The sequence below is a fragment of the Cannabis sativa genome, chromosome 1 (genome assembly GCF_029168945.1).
Source record: "Cannabis sativa cultivar Pink pepper isolate KNU-18-1 chromosome 1, ASM2916894v1, whole genome shotgun sequence".
Lineage (NCBI taxonomy): Eukaryota > Viridiplantae > Streptophyta > Magnoliopsida > Rosales > Cannabaceae > Cannabis > Cannabis sativa.
This window is the reverse complement of record NC_083601.1, coordinates 56,753,991-56,760,555: the sequence shown is the minus strand read 5'-3', so window position 1 is coordinate 56,760,555 and position 6,565 is coordinate 56,753,991. Positions and strand designations below refer to the sequence as shown.

Genomic DNA, 6,565 nt, shown 5'->3' with positions numbered 1-6,565 from the left:
TTACTGTCACTTTTCGTATTTTCTTTCTCAAAAAATAAGACTAAAAGAAAGAACTTCACATCTCATCATCATCATCATCAACAATGTAAATATCAAACAAAGTACGTTGTTTCTTTTATTTTTTTATTTAATCTAATGAAACTCATACGTCACTTTTTAAACCTCGTATTAACTCTAATTTTTTAATGTTCACATATTAAGGACAAAATTGTCATTAACAATCTTAGAAGAAGACAGAATGGTTTGCAGTTTGGTGGGAGCCTTTGAAAAATATAGTTGTTGAGAGGAGCGGTTGAAGCAATAAAAGTGTACTTGGGATTCAATCCACCCATGGCCATGAGATCGAGACACAAAAGAAAAAAAACAATATCAATAATGTAATGGTCAGATTGAAATAAGAAGGAAACAATTTATAATTGAAAACTAGCTGTTAGGTCTAGGATTTGTAAGAAGAAGAGCCACCCTTGCAAATTATAATGCACCCACAACCAAAAACTCGACATTCTCTCTCTCATACAAACATGGTCACGTGCCATTTCACAGTCCTACCATAGGAAAACTCCACCTCTTTGCTCTCACTACTTAACATTCTTCAAAGTGATAGACCCTGTTTCATTCTTCTCGACTTCCTACTTATTTATCTTAGCTATAACTAAGTAGAAACACTTAACGAAGGAGAGAGCCAATATAGATGCTTCCTTCTTCTTCAGTTTTATTCTTCCTACTTTAGATTTTAGAATTACCCAGTTGAGTTAAGTCTTTCTTTTTCTGGTTTAAGATGAAAAGAGTGGCAGATTGGCTTCACATTTCGAAAAAGAAGAGAGAAAAGTGGAAGATTTCTTCTGGGTCAATAAGATATAACCATTTCTTCTACTTTTCTCTTTTTCTATTGATATGGGTCTTTCAGCCAGTTTCAAGCCAAGATGGGGATGGTGTAATAGTTACAGCAGCTGATTTTCAAGCCCTTCAAGCATTTAAGCAAGAACTAACTGACCCAAAAGGGTTTTTGAAGAGCTGGAATGACAGTGGCTATGGAGCTTGCTCTGGTGGTTGGGTAGGAATCAAATGCACTCAGGGACAGGTTATTGTTATACAGCTTCCATGGAAGGGATTCAGTGGTCAGATCACTGAGAAGATTTGTCAACTTCAGGCACTTCGTAAGCTCAGCCTCCATGATAATCTTACTGGGGGTTCTATCCCTTCAACATTGGGGTTCCTTCCCAACCTTAGAGGAGTTCAACTTTTCAATAATCGACTTTCAGGTTCAATCCCTCCTTCATTGGGTTTTAGTCCTATTCTTCAGACTCTTGACCTTAGTAATAACTCACTAAGTGGGACTATCCCACCTAGTATTGCAAACTCTACTAAGCTTTTCAGAATCAATCTCAGTCTCATTTTATTTTCTGGGTCTATCCCTTCTAGCATTATTAGCTCACCATCAATAATCTTTCTTTCTCTTGATCATAACTCTCTCTCAGGAAGTTTACCTGCTTCTTTGGGAAAGTTAACTAAGATTCAAGAGCTTTCACTTAATGGAAACAAATTTAATGGAGCCATTCCAAATGAAATAGGGAGGCTTTGTAAGCTTAGAAAACTTGATCTCTCAAATAATGCCATAAATGGAAGCTTGCCCACTGGTATTTCTAATTTGTCCTCACTTGTTTTGTTGAATTTGGAGAGAAACAACCTTGATTTTCATATCCCATAAGAGCTTGGGAGATTGCATAACCTTTCTGTCCTCAACCTTAGAGGAAGCAGGTTAAAGGGTCCTATTCCAGCTACCTTTGGAAACATTTCTACTCTCACTCAGCTTGACTTATCACACAATAATCTCAGCGAATCAATACATGTGTCCCTTTCTGCTTTATCACATCTTATTCTTTTAAATGTTTCCTACAATATCCTCTCTGGTTCTGTTCCAACTACTTTGGCACAAAAGTTCAACTCAAGCTCTTTTGTTGGAAATATTCAACTCTGTGGATACAATGGCTCAATTTCATGCCTTTGTGAAGTACCTTCTCAAGGAACCACGTCTCCATCCCCTGAGAGATTGAAATCTCATCGAAATAAACTAAGTACGAAAGACATAGTTCTCATAGCAGCGGGTTGTCTCCTTCTAGTTTTGCTCATACTATGTTGCATCTTACTATACTGCTTGTTAAGAAGGAGGAGTGGATCAAAAGCCAAAGCTGGTCAAGGCACAAGAAGAGCTGGTGCAGTTGCAAGGACTGAAAAGGGGGTCCCGGCTTTGGGAGGTGAAGCAGAATCAGGTGGAGAGGTTGGAGGAAAACTAGTCCACTTTGATGGACCAATGGTCTTCACAGCAGATCATCTTTTGTGTACAACAACTGAGATTATGGGAAAGAGCACTTATGGGATTGTTTATAAGGACACACTAGAAGATGGGCATGAAGTTGCAGTCAAGAGATTAAGGGAGAATATCACAAAAGGCCAGACGGAATTCGAGACAGAGGTTAATGTTTTGGGACAAATTTGACATCCAAATCTCGTGGCTATGAGAGCTTATTACACAAGTCCTAAGGGAGAGAAGCTCCTTGTTTTTGATTACATGTCAAAAGGAAATCTTGGAACTTTTCTCCATGGTAAGCATAATAATGAGAATTTCCCTTTAACTGGTTGACATGTTTTTTAGCTTTTCTTTTGCATTAATAACAGTTTTTTGACTTGCTTTATCATATGGTTTTGAAACTCCTATTGATTGGCCAACAAGAATGAAAATAGCTCAGGGCTTGACTCGCGGCCTGTTCTACCTTCATTCTAATGAGAATATCATCCATGGAAACTTGACATCCAGCAATGTCTTACTGGATGAGCAAACAAACGCAAAAGTAGCAGATTTTAGGCTCTCTAAGCTAATGACAACAGCTGCTGCCTCAAATGTAATTGCTACTGCTGGAGCACTGGGCTACCGTGCACCAAAGCTTTCAAAACTCAAGAAAGCTAACACGAAAACTGATGTGTACAGCCTTGGGGTCATCATGTTGGAACTTCTAACAGGAAAAACCCCAGGTGAGGCAATGAATGGTCTTGATTTACCACAGTGGGTGGCTTCCATTGTAAAAGAAGAATGGACAAACGAAGTTTTCGACTTGGAATTGATGAGAACTGCACCTAGCATTGGTGACGAGTTATTGAACACCTTAAAATTGGCTTTGCATTGTGTTGATCCTTCACCATCAGCCAGACCAAAAGTTCAGTAGGTTCTTCAACAACTTGAAAAGATTATACTTGACAATGCCGGTACAAGTTCTGGTGATGATGGAGTGGGAGCTGCTTTCACTAGTGAGTAAAATAGAAGAACTAGTAATGGATTCTAGAATACTAGTATGTATTCTGGTGTCATTAGAGTAGAAGTAGCTACATTAGTTGATGAATTCTTTCATTCTTCATTAGTAAGTTTGCTTTCATAGAGAAATCTTTGTAAATACACATTTTTTTTGATCCATTTGAGTGTTCATTTTCTACTTTATGACCTTGTTTTGGTGTTTCAATCCAAGGTAAGAAAAAAGAAAAATCAAACCTCAATCTCGATCTACCATTGTTCAAGCCTATTTGCAGCAACAAACAATTCTTTAAATTAATACATAACAGTAGTGGGTTCTTGAGATAACTAAAATATTGAATTTGAATATCAGATAGTTTTATGAAATTTAGTTTGAATATTTCATGTTTGGCCACCAAACAAAAACAAAGTATTGCTCTATCCTTACCACCAAGGAAGATAACAAAAGAATGTTCTGTAAATGGCATGAAGGGGGGCTTCTTCTACCTACTCTAGTTCCCAAATTCTTATAGTAACGAAATTTATTAGCTTAAGGCGTATATCAAAATGGTGTTGTCAGCTTCAATTTTTTCATGTACATTTATGAAAAGATGAAACTAGAACAAAAAAAAAAAATCACCGTTGAGTAAGTTCTTAGCTACCATCTTTAATGTATTATGTATCCACTAGTTTTCTTTGCTAGTTCTTCCCAAGCATTGGCCCATCTTCTTCGCATATCTCGCCTATGATAAATAAAATACATGATTCTAGACAATTGTTAGCCTAAGAACTCTAAGTTTTACAAAGCGAATTGTACCCAGTTGGTTTAGTTAGTGTGAAGAGTTATTATAACAAAATGTCATGAGCACAAAAAAAATCATATATGTCTTTCTATGCCAAGCCTTTCAAGCTCAGATTTGTTATTTTCGTGCTAAAGAAACATGCAGCTCATATTCATCACTTATAGACAAGCACTGTTATTATGTAACGAATCTTGTGTGTTTCGTTGTTGTTTGAATGTCTTCATGAAATTTATTATAAATACTAACACAGTTCAAATATGATACTGTACTAAAGGAGGGTATTCTGCCGAAAGAGTTCAACTTATAGAAATAGGTTGATGCATCATAACTAATTAGTTAGTTAATTGTCTTTTTTTTTTTTAATTTTGTTTTAACAGTTAAAAGAATTAGTTAGTTTATTAATGCTGTTACTCTCACTTGTACTCGCTATCAGGGTCATCCTAAGCGATTTTGGTGTCTTAGGCGAAAAATTAAACTTTAGTATTTTATTAAAAAAAAAACTAATCAATACTTTTAAATTTAATTTTTTTTGTTTAAAAAAATACTTCACAAATTCTAAAATAGGCAAGAAAAAAATCATGTATATTGGGATCACATAATTTTTTTTTTGAAGTATTAAGTGCATATTTGCTCTTATGAACATTTATTATGTATACTATACATTATACTAAAATATTTATTATATTATATATATATATAAAGAAATGATAAAAAAAGAGATTATTTCACAAATACACAAAAATAACAAAAAAATTACAAAAATACGGTTTCACGGAATTTTAAACAATTTTACGATTTTTTTTGATTTTATTTACAGAAAATACGGTCTTTTTATGTTATACTCTTGTTAATTTGTTGTTATCTGTATCTTATTTTTTGCTGTTGTTTTGATGTTATTTAGAGGTTATTTTCATGTTACTTTAATGTAATTTTTCTTGTTGTTTTCGTGTTGTTTCTATAAAAAACCGTAAAAATATATATAAAAAAAATTGTAAACGTAAAAATATAATTCTTTTACAAAAAATAGTATTTTATGTAATTATCCCTAAAAAAAATTAGGTCTTTTAATATAAGGGACCTTGTGTAATGGCCCAAGCGACCATATGCTTGGGACGACCCTGCTCTGTATATTCTCTCCCTATAAATAAAGCTTTTGAGCAGTTAGCTTTTTGCAAGTGTTGGAGCCTCAATGTTCTCTCTGAATGTGTCCAAGATAGTTCTTGATAATTATTTGTAAAGAGAAAAATAACAAGTAAAGAATACTGAGATACAGAGAAATATAGGTTTCATTCAATTACAAAGTCAAAAGTGAAAGAATACAACTAATAAAAAAGTCTTATATAAGCAACTAACATAAAAGATTAAAATAAAAGAAAAGACTAAAATAACCTTAAATAATTATTTAACAGTTCTTACAGTTTTTTTTTTCTTTTGATGGAATGAAAAGGGGAGGAGGGGGTTACCAGTGTGGCTCCCCCTCTGGGCGTTAGCAAGAGAGCTCCAACCCCCGCCCTGAAATGTTTGCCAAGACCCTATTTGTGTAGTCTCTCCCACCTATGATAGGGTGCGTCACCAGAGGATAGTTCTTGCATTGATAAACTCTTTTATAGGCGAATTAGAATTATTTTCCATTTATTGTTTATGCATAACTTCGGTGGAATATTTGTCGTCAACTTATTTCATGGAAGCTAAGTTAGGACTGTTAACGAAACAATAACTAGAAGCTAGCTTAATGTAATCAATTAATCTAGATGAGTAGATAATTTCTTAGAAGTGGTTTTTAAGCAAAAATGTTTTGATATGTGCAGATGAAATTATTAGAGTTAGTCCTACATTGCTAATGTGTAGAAATAAATTATCATATATAAGATGAATGGGCTACTCCTCTCATTGCCAATTAGTTTTGAGATGGAACCTCATTTACCTTATCCCAAATTCTAACAGAAATCAACATCATGAGTTATCAACTACAAGAATTATAAGCTTTTAGTAAAAGCATTAAAGATACACTTAGGAGTTAGGCATGTGGAGTATACAAAACTTACGTCATTATATCAAGCATGGTAATTCTAGGTGTGGCGTGCTGCCCCATGGCACACCCACAATGGGGCCATTTTGTAACATGAGCATGCCTTGGTGCTTGATTATTAGTCAAGTCTTGCACCAAGCACCTCATTGGGGTAGGGAGTCTTTTGTTGTTTAGCTTTCATTCTTTGTATTTCCACTCAAATATGTATAGAGAGCTATAATCATATATGTTCCTGGAAATCCCTTAAAACCCTAATAGGCTCTTTAGGGAGGGTGACCTGGTGACTTATGAAGCACCTTGTTACTAGTATGATAGGGGCCCGACTGTGTACTCCCTTGCCTTATCAAGGCCATATAATAATAAAACGATATTTATCCATGCTTCTTGTGTATGCTTCTATATGGTCTTTGTGATGCATGTTTGTTGCCTTTGTTGGGCCATTGCGTGCCA

At 34.9% G+C, this 6,565-nt stretch overlaps 1 pseudogene; it reads left to right on the top strand.

Annotated features, from left to right (window-relative positions):
* The first annotated feature begins 341 nt into the window (after positions 1–341).
* On the top strand, positions 342–3,466 carry LOC133033634 (probable leucine-rich repeat receptor-like protein kinase IMK3; annotated as a pseudogene).
* Positions 3,467–6,565: the final 3,099 nt, after the last annotated feature.